Source organism: Neofelis nebulosa, chromosome 4 (assembly GCF_028018385.1).
Source record: "Neofelis nebulosa isolate mNeoNeb1 chromosome 4, mNeoNeb1.pri, whole genome shotgun sequence".
Taxonomy (NCBI): Eukaryota; Metazoa; Chordata; class Mammalia; order Carnivora; family Felidae; genus Neofelis; species Neofelis nebulosa.
This window is the reverse complement of record NC_080785.1, coordinates 91804880-91823893: the sequence shown is the minus strand read 5'-3', so window position 1 is coordinate 91823893 and position 19014 is coordinate 91804880. Positions and strand designations below refer to the sequence as shown.

Genomic DNA, 19014 nt, shown 5'->3' with positions numbered 1-19014 from the left:
GAGAGAGAGAGAGAGAGAGCCAGGAAGGGGCGGGGGGGCGGGGGGAGAGAATCCCAAGCAGGCTCCACGCTGTCAGCACAGAGCCTGATGCAGGGCTTGAACTCACAAACTGTGAGATCATGACCTGGGCAGAAACCAAGAGTCGGATGCTTAATGGACTGAACCACCCAGGCGCCCCCACCCCTTTTAAGGTTTTGATTCCCAGGTTTTACGTAGATAAACGACAGAGCTGATAAACACAACAAAACAAAATGGAACGATGGATACGGAACCAGGGATTGCACGATTGCAGTAAGGACAGAATATGTGAGAGTAAGCGGGGGCGGGGGCGGTAAGGAAGGGCCAGGGGGCACTTGGAGGGTCTGTAAATGGAAGCTGACATTCTAGCAAAGGTGGGGAGTTGCTACTTGCATTCCTTTACGCCTGAACTTCTTGTCCCCAGCACGTGGTGTCCACTTGCCATAGGCTTCACAGCTGGAGGATGGATCAGCTGCTCCCTGCAATCAGGAGAGAAAATTCCATCCACAGAATTCACTCATTCTCCTGCCCTATAATGTTTACCCTCTGGATGGTATTGCTAAAAGCACCTATTTTATTTACAACCCAGTAGAACAGGTAGATTTTCCTCTGCCAGGCTTTGCTCGCTTGCTTCTCAGTTCATTCATCCACCTGTGGCTTTATTCACCCGCTCAACAAAAAATGATTGAGGGCCTCCATGTGCCAGACTCTGTTCTAGAGGTAAACCCCTGCTTTGGTGATGCTGGTGGGTGATTCTTGACTTCTGGGCTTGCAGCTACTACATCATGTGGGTCACTCCATCACCTTCTGTTTCTTTTTCATTGTCATTGGGCAGGTGTCTGCCTGCTTCTTCTCTCTAATTATGTACAGGGTAGAATTCAGTGCTTTGGGGATATGGATGACTGCAGTGAACAGACTCCTGAATGTGTCTATTATCTCGGTGAATCGTGCATATTTGTGTTTCAAAAGCCAGTTGATTCTAGAGCTAGATATTTTAAACAAAGCAAAAACAGTCCAGAAGGAGCTCAAGAGACAAAGTCATTGGGTGAGTCCCAAACCTGGGAGGAAATGCAGTTGGGCTATAGGCCTCCAAATGTGGAGCTAGACTGTTGTTGGCTGAGAGCCTCACTGTCTGTCTTCAGCTAGGAAGCGGTACAGCTGGGATGAGAATTCTCATAGTCAGATTCTTGGTCTAGTGTTTTTTTCTACCAACTCATTGGCCTGGAAGGGCTGAGACCTTTTCGGACCTTTATTGTGTTTTGCTGCAGGAATCAAACACAAGGTAGGTTTCTTAGGCAGTTATAGAAGGGGCTGTGACAGTAGGGTGGGGTGGGAGGCAGGGAGACCTGGCAGGAGGGAGGACACTGGAGCGGCAGGAGAGTGGGTCTGAGAGATGCTCTGTTTCCTTCCATTTTGCTCTGGGCAGGCCTTAGTAAGGATGTCTGGTCCTGAGTGCTAGTGGAGTTCATGTACTGGCAGTGGCCATGAGGGGGTAGGGGCACCCTGGAGAGGTTCCTGATAGTCCATGGGAAGTAGGTATGTGTGCGTGTGTGCTTGTGTGCGTGTGTGTGTGTGTGTGTGTGCGTGTGTGTGACAGAGAGAGAGAGAGAGAGAGGGAGAAAGAGAGGATCCCAGTAAGGGAGTGTGATATTTATTCTGATTGCCTATTCAAATCATTTTCAAATGACTCAAATCATGGGGCATTTTCCTTAAAAATAAAAGTAGGTCCTAAAATTAATACTAATAACATTAATAATAAAATCAGATCCAAAATTTGATGTCCATTATTTTTAAAAATCTTTCTAAATATGTTTCTTTCATTTGAGAAGTTGGCTTTGGTCTCTGAATTCTGGAAGATGTAGTGGAGTATTAAAGATGGTCTGGAATGGCACCTTCATGGGTATGATTTTTTTTTTATTTGAGTGTAGATGACACATGATACTACACTAGTTTCAGGTATACAACATAGTGATTTGACAACTCTATACGTTGTGTTATGCTCACCACAAGCATACTTACCATCTGTCACTACACAACACTATTACAGTACCATTGACTATGTTCCCTATGCGGTGCTTTTTATCACGGTGACTTATTCATTCCACAACTGGAAGCCTGTGTCTCCCTCTCCCCTTCACCCATTTTGCCCATCCTCCCATCCCCCTCCCCTCTGGCAGCCACCATTTTGTTTTCTGTATTTATTGGTGTGAGTTTTTAAATATGTTTATTTATTTAAGAGAGAGAGACAGAGTGAGTGAACGTGAGTGTGAGCAGGGGAGGGGTGGAGAGAGAAGGAGAGAGAGAATCCCAGGCAGGCACCGTGCTGTCAGAGCAGAGCCCAATGTGGGGCTGGAACTCATGAACTATGAGATCATGACCTGAGCCGAAATCAAGAGTTGGGCATTTAACCAAGTGAAACACCCAGGCGTTCCTTATTGGTGTGATTTTTTTATTCATTTCACAGACTGAGCATTCTGGCAGGAGAAACCTGAAATGCACAGTCAAATGAATTTTTCTAGTCAATGTGGAGCAGAGAGCAAGGCAGAATGGGGTGAGTACAGAGAGTAAAAGGTTTGGAAGCTGAGTTCATAGCACAACTACCAACACACTGTGAGGATGTTAGCAAATCAGGATTCTTTCTATTTCATAACTTCATGATGCAGGTTAAAGTTTTACATGGATTCCATACAATCAGAATCCTTTCTGCATGAGCCATTGAGAAAAGAGGGCTTCCGATGGAATTATTCGGGCAGACATTGTTTATCTTTTAAGTCAGTGATGGAAAATGATGATCGGAACCCCAGGATCATGTGGCCGAGGTTCAGAAATGCAATTCATTCACCATGAGGACATTTTGAAACTGAACATTGCCCAGGTTTGGTTCTTCTGTTTTGGTCACTTTTTAAAGTGTTTGGTAAGCAATGTTTATCTTAGTTATGGCAAGGCTAATGTCTGAATAGGGATATCACTAGAAAATTAATGCATAAGGTTTTTCTGTTTCTAATATAAAGGAGAGTTATCTATTAACATAAACTATGATTTGAAGATAGGGACCAGCACATGGAAAAACTATTGTGAGCCTAGGATTCTGTTGTGGAATATGGTATTTGTTATGGTGAAAGATGATTGTCAAAATTCCAACATTCTTATTGAGTGGCACTGATGGCTAAAAGGAGAGAGATATTTTGGTTGAAATTCATGATTGCTCTTGAAAATAGAAGTGTAAATAGGATTCTGATGAATTACTTTGCTAACTGATCTTTGTTAAACAAAGTAATGTATTATAAATGGAAAAACTAGTCTGTATTTTTTCTTTTAAATGTTTATTTTGAGAGAGAGTGCAAGTGGGGGAGGGTCAGAGAGAGAAGGAGAGAGGATCCCAAGCAGGCTCCACACTGTCAGCACAGAGCCTGAGGCAGGACTTGATCCCACGAACTGTGAAATCATGACCTGAGCTGAAATCAAGAATCAGATTCTTAACTGACTAAGCCACCCAGGCACCCCAAAACTAGCCTGTCTTCTTAAATTTTTTAAAAAGTTTATTCATTTTTGAGAGATAGAGTGCAAGTGGGGGCAGGGCAGAGAGAGAGGGAGACACAGAATCCAAAGCAGGCTCCAGCCTCTGAACTGTCAGCACAGAGTCTGACATGGGGATGGAACTCAAGAACCGTGAGATCATGACCTGAGCCGAAGTCAGATGCTTAACCAACTGAGCCACCCAGCCACCCCAAAACTAGTCTTTCTTCTTAGGAAAACTGTTATTTAAGAAAACCTTGCTTATAAAGGGCTCCTGGAAATTCTACAAAAGATCCTCTTTTCTGTAGATTTGTTCATTTTCTCACTACACATAGATATTTTTCTAATGTTTTAGTTTGGTGTTTTCTAACTCCAACTTGACTCCCTCAAATACTTACAGTAAGTCTTTTCTTGTATGATCATGTTTTAAAAAAGATGCGTTTAAGACTTCTAATATAGATCCATTCTTATTGTGATGGGCATGTAAGCTGTTTCCACCTTTTCTGGAGAGCAAATTGGTAATAAATACTCAGAACCTTAATCTGCTCATACCCTTTGGGTCAGTAATTTCACACTTGGAATTTTGTTCTAATACAATAATCAGAGATGAAAGCCTAAACTGGTGTTCAGAGGTGTTCATACAACAACATACACAAGGAAATTGGACATGAAGAATGTCCAGTGGTGGGAGAATAATTGTGTTACAATATACCCACACAATGAAATTTTATGTAGTTGTTAAAGTCGTGTTTTTATAGCTCATTTAGTGCTCTGATGTTAAATGAAAAAGAGAAGGAATATATAACATAGAAGATATATTTCTAGTTTTCTTTTAATCAAATAGCTCAAAATACTTTGAGGTATGATTTACATACAATAAGATTTTCCATGTTCAGGTACACACTTTGGTTAGTTTTGTCAAATGTGTAAAGTCATTCAGTAACTACTGCAACCAAGACATAGAGTCCACCACCCCAAAAAGTTCCTCTTGCCCTTTGTAGTCAATACTTTCCCTCTACTTTTGGTCTTTGGCGAGCTATAGTTTTGCATTTTCCAGAATGTCAGATAAATGGAATCGTGCAGTGTGTTGTCCTTGCATCTGGCTTCCTTCACCTCTGAGATTCATTTGTATTTTGTGCATCAGTATTTCACTCCTTTTATTGTGGAGCATTGCTAGATTGGTATAGGCATTTGAGTTGTTTCCAGTTTCAGACGATTGTGAACCATTGAGTAGAGGATGTAACATTTTTATTTCTCTTGGGTAGACATCATGGGAGGATTACTGGGTCTTATGGTGAGTGTAAGTTTAAGAAATTGCTAATCTCTTTTTCAAAGTGTTGTACCATTTTGCATTCCTACTAGCAATGAGAGCTCCAACTGGTTTGCATCCTCTATACTCATAGAATTGCCTGTTTTCAAATTTCAGCCATTCTAATAGGTGTGTAATGGTATCTCATTTTCCTAGTAATTAATGTTAAGTATATTTTCATGTCCTTCTAAGCCATCTGTACATTTTCTCTAGTGAGATCTCTATTTAAATCTTTTAAAATTGGAGTTGTCATATTACTGAGTTTTGAAGAGTTCTTTATATATGCTATATACAATTCCTTTGTCAGATATGTGATGTGCAAATATTTTACCCAGTTTATAGCTTGTCTTTTCAGTTTCCTAATGGTGTCTTTTAATGAGCAAAAGTTTTCAATTTACCAACTTAGCTATTTTTAATTTTATGGTTAATGCTTTTTTGTAATAAACTTCTCAGTTGGAATAATTTTAGGTTTATAAATGAAATTGTGAAAATAACACAAAAAGTTCACATACACTCAACCCACTTTCCCTCTTATTAATGTAAATATGGTTCATTTGTGACAACCAGTGAATATGGTTTATCATTGTGCCTTATCTATGAAGTCTTTGCCCCCAAATCACAATTTAGGTGATTAAATCTATACAATTTAGCTTTTAGGCTTCTGTGATACATTTTCAATTAATTTTTTGTATGATCTGAAGTGAAGTTGAGATTTTTGTTGGGTTTTTTTTTTTTTTGCTGTATGGGCATTCAGTTTTTCTGAATACATCTTTTATTAATATATAATATATTAATATACTTTTATTATATATATAAAATAAAATGTATATATAATATATAAATATATATCAATATAAAACAGCCTGGCTCTGTTGTGGTTCCTCTTTTTCCATGTGGTCTAGTCCAAAAGCTGAAAATCCTATGCTTTCTACTTCCACATCCACCCTTAAAATAAACCCCCATTACTTAAGACAACTTGATTGGGTCTCTGCTTCTTGCAACCTAAAAGAAACTAGCAACCCTAACACAGTCCAAGAAAAATTATTTTTTTTCATCTTTAATTCCAGTGCATTTTTATTAGCATCCCATTGGGAAGTTCTATTTCTTCTATTTTCTGGCTTTATGGGGATGAATGACTAAAAATCATGTTCTGGGCCCAAAACTTCTCCTCCAGGGTCTGGTCTCCATGAGTGAAATGAGAGCTATCTATGTCTTTATTATACCATTCTATTTTTCTGATAGTTGTAAACACATTGTCAAGATCAAGGGAAAACATATTAGTATGTTAACCAATTATTCATTTTAAAATTTATTTTTCATATTATCCCAGCTCAAAGACCAGAGTTCTGAGAACAAGAAATTCTGATTTCGGGTCGAGAGAGAGGGTTGCAAGTAGAAATTTTCTGAACAGGGGCACCAGGGCGCCTTAGTCATTTAAGCACCTGACTCTTGGTTTCAGCTCAGTTCATGACTCTTGGTTTCAGCTCAGGTGGTGAGATAGGGCCCTGCATGGGACTCTGCTTGAGGGTGGAGCCTGTGTGGGATTCTTTCTGTCCCTCTGCCCTCTCAAAAAACAAAAAAACAAAAGAAGAAATTTTCTGAACACAGGCCAAGACTTGTGTTTGTGAAACTGGTTATCAAAGATGGTAAAAGAGTTACTGAAGCTTGGTTTTACATACTGGAGACAGCAGGTGATGGACTAAGGAGTCAGAGTGCTTGGGTTTAAAGGCCATCTCCATAACTTTCTGAGCCGTGTGACCTTGAGCAATGACAAAGCCTCCATAAGCCTCAATTCCTTCTTCTGCACACAGGGGTGATTGGGAGGCTCCTATCAGGTACTGTGCTTGTAACACAGGAAGTGCTCAGTAGCTGTCAGTTCATCTCTTTGCTCCTTATATTCTCAGCACTCCTGTCAGGGGGCCTGGAGGCCTGTGTGCCCGCCTGAATCACCGCCCTTCTCAGGCTAATTGTTCACCGGCCTTAATTGTGATGAAGGCTTCCTGTTTCACTGAGCCCTTGAGCCACCCCATCTGTTCAGCCATTTCTGTTGCCCTGTGTGGGTTCTCTCCCCCTTTTTAAGACCCTTAATTAGTTTTGGGTGATAGAATGATCACACCACCTGAGCATCAGTTATTAGCAATAAGTGTGGCTCCTCTGAATAGCTAGGGTATCCTAATTATTCCCACATAAAGGTAGTTTTCTGCAGCTCTGATTACCTGCTAAATTCTACCAATGCATATTTTAAAACGTTGTTTTGTTATTTGGAAATCATTTGCTTCAGATTCATCCAGTCCATCCAGAAACACCTGCAATAACATTGAGATAAAATTCTTTTGTTTTACTTTTTGTTCACTTTTTAATGCCAGTGCTTTTTTTTTTTTTTTTAAGCATCCCTTTGGGAAGTTCTATTTCTTCCATCTTCTGGCTCATGTTTCCTAAACAGACAATTAATTGTTTAATAGTTGCTGTCTCTGGGAGGTTGTTGCACTCTTCCAGGCATTAGTGTTGTCATGCCAGGCCTGGGGTGTTCATTCTTTCACTGACTTTTGTTCCAGGTCCACATGACAAAGGCAACAGGATAAAGAAGGTACTGACTTGAAACAGCTAGAAATTCAATTCAACTAGGACTAGGTTAGCACCTGCTGGGGGCAGTGGGCACAGCATTTAGGGCAGGAGAAACAGAAATGAACCACAAGTGAGCAAAATGGGCTGGGTATAAGAGAAAAAAAACCTATTTCCAGCACTACAGTCAAGTTTTCATTGCTTTTGTTTGAACTATGGGATAAATGTGTAACATACTACAAACCCATATTATTTCGGCTGCTTATTTTATTTTATTATTATTTTTTTAATGTTTATTTATTTGTTTAGAGTGTGTGTGTGTGTGTGTGTGTGTGTGTGTGTGTGTGAGGAGGGGGAGGAGCAGAGAGAGAGGGGAGAGAGAATCCCAAGCAAGCTCTGTGCTGGCAGTGCAGAGCCCGACCTGGGGCTTGAACCCACAAATGGCAAAATCATGACCAGAGCTGAAATTAAGAGTTGGTCACTCAACTAACTGAGCCACTCAGGCTCCCCTTGGCTGCTTATTTTAATTTCACATTGGGTCTCAGTATTAGCAATACCATAGGGAGTGGTGTACATGCGTAATCTAAGGAGGGTACAGCTTTTAGATCTGGCTGGTTTTTTTTCTTTATAACATTTTGTACAACAGCAATATTTCATAATAAGTTAATTAGAAACACAAATTTGAAGATTGTAATTGGGAGGAAATCTGGTAAGGAGTCATTGCAGTTGGCCAGGAGATGTGAAAATGACAGAAATTAGTGTGGAGGTGGGAAATGAGATGAGGACAGATCTAGGATTTTTTTTTAAATGCCTTTTGTTGTTTAATTAACATTCTATAAAGATAACTTTTTTTTGATGCATAGTGCTGTGAGTTTTAATGAATGTATAGACTCGTGTAAGTACCACCCCAATCCTAATACAGAACAGCTCAGTCACTGGGGCACGTGGGTGGCTTAGTCAGTTAAGCATCCCACTCTTGGTTTCGACCCAGGTCATGATCTCACATTTCTTGAGTTGGAGCCCCACGTGGGGCTCTGCACACTACTAACTTCCTAGAACCTGCTTGGGATTCTCCCTCTCTCCCTCTCTGTCTGCCCCTCCCCCACTCACACTCGCTGTCTGTCCCAAAATAAATAAATAAACTTTAGAAAAAAAGAGAATGGTTCCATCACCTCCCAGAATTCCCTCATGTTGAGTCACCCCATCCCCCATCGCTGAGGCCTGACAACCACCTACCTCCATCTTTAATATCATATAAATGGACACTTATTGTCGTTAACTTTCTGAGACTGATTTCTTTCATTCAGCATAATACCTTTACAACACATCATTTTCTTAGTGTTTCACTGTATCGATATACCAGGGTTTGTTTTACCATTCATTTCCTGAAGGACATTTGTGTTGTTCTGTTTTTGTCAGTTATGACTAGAGCTGCTATAAACATTTGTGTACATGTTTTTATATAAACATAAGTTTTCACCTCTCTAGAATAAATACCTAGGAGTGGGATTAATGGGTCACATGATAAGCGTCTGATTTTAACTTTACAGGAAACTGCCAAACTATTTTCCAAAGTGGATGTAACATTTTGCATTCCCACCAGCAATGCATGCACGTTGCAGTCACTCTTAGTCCTTGCAAGTATTAGGTATTGTCTTTAAAAAATATGTATTTCAGGAGTGCTTGGGTGGCCCAGTAGTTGAGTGTCCGACTTCAGCTCAGGTCATGATTTCATGGTTTGTGAGTTTGAGCCCCATGTTGGGCCCTGTGCTGACAGCTCAGAGCCTGGAGCCTGCTTTGGATTCTGTGTCTCCCTCTCTCTCTCTCTGCCCCTCCCCTGCTCACACTCTGTCTCTCTCTCTCCCTCAAAATTAAATAAACATTAAAAAAATAATTTCACTAGGTGTGTAGTAGTATCTCATTGCGGTTTTAATCTGCATTTCCCTAAAGCCTAGCATTGTTGAGCATCTTTTCATGTACTTAAATATATGATATTCTGGATACAAGACCTTTGCTGGATATATGAGTTGGGAATATTTTTTCCCAGTCCATAGCTTGTCTTTTTGTTCTTTTAACAGTGTCTTTTAACAGCAAAAGTTTTGATATTGATGAAGCCCAATTTATTGATTTTTTTTCTTTTAAGCAAATCCAAATTATAAACCTTATAACTTCAGACATAAATTTGTACTCTTTATTCATTCATTTGCTATTCTATACTAGCATCTGAATGTTTTCAGGTTGTTGCTTATGGTTGCACAACTTGTACACTGCACAATTCTAGGAGGCATGATTTATGTGGACTATAGTGTGAATGGTAACCCTCAAAGCTGTGAAGTGTACAAGTTGTACAAACATGTATTATCTCTTTGAGGGTCTTCTCTACTGCATATATTGCTGTCATTGCTGTGGTTCTGTTTTACTTTTCTTGCCATTTATTATGTGGAGTGTATATTGAAGCTAAATTTAAGAAGCTCCTGTTTATGAACCATGTAAAGCTAATTTGTTCTTATTGATTCTCAACCAGTTGATGGCTTATCCTTGGGGTTTCAGCAACATCAGGCTTTCAAGTTTGTTCCCTTAGCTGACTCTATTAATTTGCATTTATGGAAATTGGAAACTCCCTGCAGCCAGCCAGTGTTAACTAGACAGCCATGGTTTTGAAAAATCACATCTAAACAAAGGACTAAAAATTTAAGATTTGTAGCATCATCTGGATTTGCAAAAAAAAAAAAAAAAAAAGCAACAATATAAAAAGCAGGACAAAAAGCAACAGAATATGAAAACAGAAATGCTTTTTGCAGGCACTATTTTGGCTCCAAGTATTTCACTATTAACTCTGAGTAGCTCTGGGCTGGTGCGTGACTTCCCTCTGACAACATGAATGTACCATTCAGTGTCACAAGATGCTTATATTCTAAATACTTGGTCCTGCTAAAGATGGGATCACAAACTATTAATTGATCAACAGTTAGTGTTGTAGCAGAACCAGCAAAAATTCAACAAAACAGACCTGTTCTGAGTGTGCTCCTATATCATTGTCTTCATCGTTACTATGGGCTCTACAATGCTGCACTGTGAGGCGAGGATAGGGAAGGATGAGCAAATATCCTGCTTTTGAGTTGTTTTTGTTCAAAATCAGGCAGATTATGTTTTTAGGTAGAGGAGACACATAATAAGATTGTATCTTGGGAATGAGCGTAAGTGAAATAGGGAAACTGGTAAAGAGGGCATCTTGGGAAGTGTGGACTTTGAAGGCTGAAGGTTTGGGAGGAGGGGGTGTGTCATATCACAGGTAGGTGAAAAGATTACTTAAGAAGGGATCTCTGCTTGGAGTGTCCAAAGAAATGATTTGAGAGATGAGAGTAGGAACTTATTTACTGAGGGGCTATTGATCCCACTCTAGGAAATGATAGTATACACAAAGGTATTTTGTTTTGTAAGTAAGCCCATGAAGGTATTCCAGGGAAGGCTATCGTGCCTGGTGTCTTCACCTACCAGGCCTCTTCATAATAAGCTACAGTAGGATTTCAGAAAGCGTGCCGTTTTTCACCACTAAAAATGGTGAAAATTTTATGATATTAGCTGTAGGCTTTTATTTTTTATTTTTTGCTTGTTTTACAAATGTCCTTTATCAAGTTGATGAAGTCTCCCTGGATTCGTAGTTTGCAGAGAGGATTTTTTATTTTTGTGAATGGGTGTTAGGTTTTGCCAAATGCTTTCTCTGCATCTGTTGTTAAGATCGTATGATTTTTCTTCTTTAGCCTGTTGTGATGGATTACACTAATAGATTTTTGAATATTGAAGCAGTCTTGCATACTTGCACTAAATCCCTCTTGGTTATGGGTATATAATTCTTTTTACACATTGCTGGATTTGATTTGCTAACATTTTATTGGGGATTTTGTGTCTATGTAAATGGAAGATACTGGTCTCCAGTTTTCCTTTCTTATAATGTCTTTCTCTTGTTTTGTCAATGCTGGCCTCCTAGAATGAGGAAGTTTTCCCTCTGCTTTTATTTTCAGGAAAAGATTATAGGACATTAGCATCATTTTTTCCTTTAAATGTTTAGTAGAATTCATCAGTGAAACCATTTGGGCCTAATGCTTTCTTTTTGGAAGCTTATTAAATCTTGATTATATTTATTTAGTAAATATAAGCCTGTCAAGATAATCTATTTTTCCTTGTGTGGGTTTTAGTAGTGTGTGTTTTATTTTTTTAAGTTTTTTAAAATGTTCATTTATTTATGAGAGAGAGAGAGAGAGAGACAGAGTGGGAGCAGGGGAGGGGCAGAGAGAGAGGGAGACACAGAATCTGAAGCAGGCTCCAGGCTCTGAGCTGTCAGCACAGAGCCTGACATGGGGCTCGAACTCACAGACCGGGAGATCATGACCTGAGCCAAAGTCAAACGCTTACTAACTAAGCCACCCAGGTGCCCCAGAGTGTGTGTCTCTTATAGAATTGATCTATTTCACCTAAGTTATGAAATTTGGGGGCATAGAGTCATTCATGATATTTTTTATTATCCTTTTGATGATCATGGAATCAGTAGCGGTTACCTCTTTTTCATTTAAGATATTAGCCATTTGTGCCTTCTTTTTTTTCTTGGATAGCGTAGCTAGGGGTCTATTACCTTTATTGATCTTTCAAAGAACCATCTTTTGATCTCTCTGTTGATTTCCTCCAATAATTTCCTATCTTTTATTTTATTGATATCTATTCTCATTTTTTGTTATTTCTTTTCTTCTGCTTGCTTCAGCCTCCATTTATACCTCCTCCTCTATTATCCTAAGGTGAAAGTTTAGGCTACTAATTTGAGATCTTTCTCCTTTTCTATTTTTTTAAAGTTTATTTATTTTGAGAGAGAGAGCATGTACGTGAGCAGGGGAGGGGCAGGGAGAGGGGGAGACACAGAATCTGAAGCAGGCTCCAGGCTTAACACAGAGCCCAATGCAGGGGCTTGATCTCATGACCATGAGATCATGACCTGAGTGGAAACTAAGAGTTGGATGCTCAACCGACTGAGCACCCAGACACCCCAAGATCTTTCCCCTTTTCTAATAAATGCATTCAATGCTATAAGTTTTACTCTAAGTAATGCTTTCACTGCCTCCCACACATTTTGATAGGATGTATTTTCATTTTCATTTAGTCCAAACTACTTTTAAATTTCTCTCAAGATTCCTTCTCTGATGTGTTATTTAGAAGTATGTTGTTTAATCTCCAAATATTTGGGGATTTTTCCAGCTATCTTTTGGTTATTGATTTCCAGTTCAATTCCAGTGTGGCCTGACAGCATACTTTGTATGATTTCTGTTCTTCTAAATTTGTTAAGATGTGTTTTATGGCCCAGAATGTGGTCTGGGGTGGTGAATGTTCTGTGTGAACTTGAGAAACATGTTTATTCAACTACTTTTGGATGAAGTACTCCATACATATCAGTTAGATCTAGTTGATTGATGCTACTGTTTAGTTCAGCTGTATTCTTAACTATATATCCTGGATCTGTCAATCACTGACAGGTGTTGAAGTCTCCACTATAATAATGGATTTTTCTCTTTCTCCTTGAAGTTCTAAAAGTTTTTCCATCAAGTATTTTCATTCTCTGTTGTTGGGAATAGACAAGTTAGTGATTGTTATGTCTTCTTACAGAACTGACCCCTTTGTCATTGTATAATGACCCTCTTTTATCTCTCTGAATTTTCCCTGTTTGAAAAGTCTGCTTTGTATGAAATTAATATAATTATTCCAGCTTTCTTTTGATTAGTATTAGCATGATATATCTTTCTTCATCCTTTTGATTTTAATCTATCTGTATCTTTATATTTCAAGTGAATTTCTTATGTAGTTGGATATAGTGGATTTCTTATATAGTTCTTATATAGTTGGATCTTGTTTTGGGACCTCCTCTGACAATCTCTGAGTTTTAATTGGTATATTGAGACTATTCACATATGATATAAGTATTGATATAGTTGGATTAATATCTACCATGTTCGTAACTTTTTTCTATTCACTGCACTTATACTTTGCTTCTTTTCAATCTTCCCCCCTTTTCTGCCTTCTGTGATTTTATTTTTTTTTTAATTTTTTTTAACGTTTATTTATTTTTGAGACAGAGAGAGACAGAGCATGAACGGGGGAGGGTCAGAGAGAGGGAGACACAGAATCTGAAACAGGCTCCAGGCTCTGAGCTGTCAGCACAGAGCCCGACGCGGGGCTCGAACCCATGGACTGTGAGATCATGACCTGAGCCGAAGTCGGCCGCTCAACCAACTGAGCCACCCAGGCGCCCCTGCCTTCTGTAATTTTAATTCAGCAGTTGGCATATTCCACTTTCTTCTTTCTCTCAGCTTATTAATTATACTTTTCTATTTTAAAAAGCTGTAGTCGTTTCCCCTTTGTTTGCATTACACATTTATAACTAATCAAAGTCCACTTTCAAATAACACTATACTGCTTCACAGGTAGTGCAGATACCTTATAACAGTGTTCCCAATTCCTCCCTCCCATCCCTTCTAACATTGATGTCATCTACCTCACTTATCCATGTGCTATGATCACTCAATATATTGCTGCTGTTATCACTTTAAACAAATGGTTATCTATTAGATTGATTAGGAATGAGAAAAATAAAAGACTTTATTTTACCTTCCTTTATTCCTACTCAAATACTCTTATTTTTTTAATATAGATCTGAATTCTGATCTATAATCTATATCATATTCCTTTTTTCTGAAGATTTTCTTTTGAGAGAGACAGAGAAGGTGCAAATGAACAAGGGGCAAAGAGAGGGAGAGGGAAAGAAAGAATCCCATGAAAGGTAGAGAGAGAGAGGGAGAGAGAAGGGGGGGGGGAAATCACCCAAAGCTTGGCCTGTACTCACCTGCAGTGCGGCTTGAGCTCACCCGATGTGGGACTTGAACTCATGAATGGTGAGATCATGACCTGAGCTAAAGTCAGATGTTTAACCACTGAGCCACCCAGGTGCCCTCAAAAGACCCTCTTTTCAAATTTCTTGCGGCAGGTCTACTAGTGATAAAGTCCCTCCATTTTTGTCTGACAAAGTATTTCTTGTTTTTTTTTTTAGAATGGGAGGTATTGTAAAATTCAGATGCCTTTGGGAAGAGTAACACCTCCATGCCTAACATCTCTTTTTTTAAATGTTTATTTATTTATTTTGAAGGGGGGAGGGGGAGAGAGAGAGAGAGAGAGAGAGAGAGAGAGAGAGAGAGAGAAAATCCCAGGCAGACTCTGTGCTGTCAGCATGGAGCCTGATGTGGGGCTCAATCTCATGAACCATGAGTTCATGACTTGTACAGAAATCAAGAGTCAGATGCTCAACCAACTGAGCCACCCAGGCACCCCAGAAAGTCTTTACTTTTTCTTCAGTTTTGAAATATAATTTTGCTGGATATAGAATTCTCCTTTGGTGCTTTTTGTCCTTTCAACGCTTTAAATATTTCATTACAAAACGGGCTCCTGGGTGGTTCAGCTGGTTGAGTATCTGACTGGGGTCATGATCTTGTGGTTTGTGAGTCTAAGCCCCATGTCAGTCTCTATGCTGACAGCTCAGAGCATGAGCCTGTTTGCATTCTGTGTCTCCCTCTCTCTCTGCCCCTCCACCACTTGTGTTCTCATGCTCTCTTTCTCTTTCTCTCTCTCTCTCAAAAATAAATAAATAAATAAACATTAAATATTTCACTACACTGTCTCTTTGCTTGTATAGTTTCTGAAGAGATATCCTATATAATTCTTATCTTTTTTCCTCTATAGATAAGGTGTTTTTTTTTTTACTTTATTACAATTTTCATTTCTCTGTTTACATTACCCCTCTGTTCTTGGATGTTGTCTACTTTTTCCATTAGAATCCTTGACATATTAATCATAATTAAACCCCCTATCTTTAAATTCCAAAATCTGTGTCATCTTTAATTCAGGCTCTGATGCTTATTTTGTCTTCCTATACTGTTTTCTTCTGGCCTTTTAGTGTGCCTTGTAATTTTGGTATGTTAACAGACATGGTATGTCTGTTAATAGGAAATGAAATAATCAGGCTTTTAGAATGAGTTTTTGTGTTAATTTGGCTAGGATCCTGTCTGTGTTTAGCTCTCTGTAGCTATAGGTTCCAGAAGCTTGTTTCTTTGCTCCCCTTGTTGTCTTTGGGTTTCCCTAAGAATTTTTTCATAAAAAACAGAATTCGTGTCTTATGTTTCTCTCAGTTGTAATCTACTTTTATTATACTAGAGCCCAGTTGATGTGGTGGTAGGACAGAGAGCAGGAATATTTTATAATCTTATATTAAATCTCAATCTTTTTTGGTGGTTTGAGTTTCTAGGTTATGACCTTCTGAAACATTTCTTAGCCTTTTTTCTCCTCTTATATGAGATAGGAAGGCTAGAGGGGACTGGAGTTTTCTAATTGTCCTCCCACCAGGCTGGCTAAGCCTCTGGTAGTTTCCTTGATGGCTGGCCTTTCTTATGGAAAAAATCTGGATATAGTTCAAAATGTTTACTTTTTCCCTCCCTGAGCCTGAAGGATAGATAAATTTTTCTCCAATCTTTACCTTGAAAGTGTGATGGGCTTCTAGAGATAAAACCCATAAAAGTGGGGAAGTTCCCTAAGACTGAGCCCTTGGGGGTTTTATGTCTGAAATTAGTTCACACTCACCTCCAGGAGTACATCAATTATGGTTTAAAGGTTCCTACCTGTTACTAGCACCAGTGGCTTCTGCTCCCAGTAAGCTAATCTCAACCTTGGTTCTCTATTCTCCTGTCTCTCTAGCATTGGGGTGGTACTTTGTGACCTTCAGTTTTCTGATGGAATCTAAGAAGTCATTGATTTTCAGTTTGTTCAGTTTTTATCTTGTTGTGAGGATGAAAGTGATGACTTCAAAATTCTTTGCATGTTGGAACTGGGAACCTTCTCGGACTGTCATGGGATATATATTTTAGGACATGAATAGGTCAAAAAGCAAACCTCCTTTATGTGAATCCCAGGTAATGTAGTACACTATGGCCTCCAACTCTGTGCTTTCTGTCACTTTTTTAAAAAAGTAAACAATTAGCGAACAGAAAGAAAATAAAGTAAGAATAAATTTCACAAAAGAAAAAAATTGACAAAATGGTAAAAAACAAAGTGTAGTTTTAAAATAAATTTCATAGCCCTTCCTTGGAAATATTCAAGTAAACAGTAGTATACAGGTGTCCTGTGCAAAGGAAGCGACTAAGAGGACTACTCTTTCAAGGGCATCTTATGACATTGAGCAGGATGAACTTTGGAAATAACCTAAGAACCTACAGAGGAGTCAGCAGACTATAACTGACCTGCCGTATCTTGCATACCATCTGTTTTCACATGGTCCACAGGCTGAATGATTTCTATATTTCTATATGATTGGGAAATAAAAAAAGAATATTTCATGACACATGAAAATTACATGAAATTCAAATTTCACTGTCACAAATAATGTTTTCTTGGAACTTAGCCATACTCATTTGTTTTTAAAATGGCAGTATTGAGTAGTTGCCCTGTAAGACTGTATATGGCACTCTCATCACTTTGGACTAACGCTTGGGATACTGCAAATTGCAGTGATGTAGTTTTAATTCAACAGCATTTCAAATGTCACGTGATAACATCCCTCCCTTTTTCCCTTCCTTCCTCCCTCCCACCTACCTTCCGTTCTTCTTTTCTTTTGTTTGTTTCTTCCTTCCTTTTCTCCTTTCCTTCCTTCTTTCTTTCTCTTCCCCTCATTTATTTATTTACATTTACAGTAAATATCTATTAAGTCAAAACAAGAAAGGAAAAGTGGGCTTTGAATCATGCTCTTAAGACACAATGGAGGGGATGCCTGGGTGGCTCAGTTGGTTAAGTGTCTGATTCTTGATCTCGACTCAGGTCTAGATCTCAGGGTCATGAGTAAAAGACATGATGGAGTGTGGATTATTTTGTTAGAATTAGATGGCAAAGCATTCTACTTATTGTGCAATGAGGTAGTTATGCTAAAAGAATACAACATATGTCAGCCATATTAATCATCACAATATTCCTAGCTCACAGAAAAGCAATGGTTAGAAAAATTAGAAAAATGTAAAACAATGTCTCATTGCAGAAGAATTTCTTCCAAAAATAAAACAATAAAAACGAGCCTGTGCCCTAAGAACCCGAGTGACCCACTTGTTAGCCAAGCAAGAGAAGCTGTTTACCAATGGTGAGTTAACAAAATCCTGATTGATTGCAGCAGACAAAGAAATGTGTCCAGAGAAAATAAACTGGTTGAGACTTTTAGCCTTTCAGTGAAACGTAATGAATGTAAAGTGTTTAAAGCCTGTGGTTATTTATTGTGTTATTCATTAGCAGGTACTTTGCCAAAAATATCTGAATCTATCATGTGTAGCTCAATCCAGTAGCTCCGTTGGTGAACTCATTTGCTCCCATGGATGTAACTATAGTTGGGTCCATGAATTTTTGCCAGAAAAAGAAACTGAACATCTTGACTTGTGCCACACAGCAGTTAAATGGCAGTGGTAAAATTTTATTGTGAGTTTTTGAGCTCAGGGCTAAGATTGAAATTTTTTGCAATAATAACTGCCTTTAGCCTCTACTATGGAACACTGAGGGGCTCTGAAAATTGGTTTCTGCTACATTCTTGGTGCCTCTTAATGAATTCAAACTAACATCATAAGGCTAAACAACACTCATATGAGAAAACTTACACTGCTGTAAGTCATTTTGACAACTTACATTGAGTCTCAGCCTTATACTCTTACAGTGGTGTCAAAAGATAAAGCAAGAAGTGAGATCTCCATTTCCATGCAAATTTGCAGTGGATATGTTTTCTGAGTTCAAACTTTGGTTCCAGCAGCAGTTTTTGGACCCAAATGCAAGTGCAAAAAAGATTTCCATATTTTAAAATCCATTTAACTGAGCAATAGAGGAGTTTCCATCTAACCTTCAATTGAAAGTGATTAATCTGCAAAGTAATGATATGCTAAAAGACAAATATCAATAGAAAAATTTAATAGAACTCTATAAATGCCTTCCAAGCAATCAATATGCTCAATTAAAATTATATGCTCATGAATTGATATCAGTATTTGGCAGTACTTTCCTGTGTGAAAAGACATTTCCAAAGATGTGATATTCATTTTTGAATTGAAATACTCAGTGAGGTAAAATCTCATTACAGGCCCATATTAACAGCCGAGCATTAGCAATGATGATGCACCAATTGCATTTGAGCCCCAATTAAGTGAAATGTTATCACCCCAAAAGGATTTTTTTTCTTCTTGTTATAGACCTATGCAAAAAATTACATTATAGACTTATTACAAAAAATGAACCAAATTATTATGATTATGTTTTGAATTTTGTCAGTAAAAAAGTGTGGGAATTTCTTTCTTAAATACAAGTGTCTATGTAACATTCTTGATTTTGCTTCTTGGTACACAAAGCCTAAAATATTTACTATCTGTCCCTTTACAGAAATTCTTTGCTGACCCCTGACCTAGATGCTTTTAACTCCCTGTGTGCTAGAAAACAGTCGGTGGTCCTCAAGTGAAGAGGCCCCTGGCACAGAGCCAATCATCTACAAAGGTCCTTGTACATTT

General features: G+C 38.6%; 1 long non-coding RNA gene across 1 annotated transcript in view; it reads left to right on the top strand.

The window, feature by feature from the left end:
* LOC131509540 (uncharacterized) overlaps positions 1 to 19014 on the top strand; it is a 43367-nt gene that overhangs the window by 5828 nt on the left and 18525 nt on the right. Inside the window, exon 2 of the long non-coding RNA XR_009260564.1 lies at positions 2483 to 2569. This is a non-coding gene — a long non-coding RNA (uncharacterized LOC131509540). The remainder of the gene's footprint in view (positions 1 to 2482; positions 2570 to 19014) is intronic.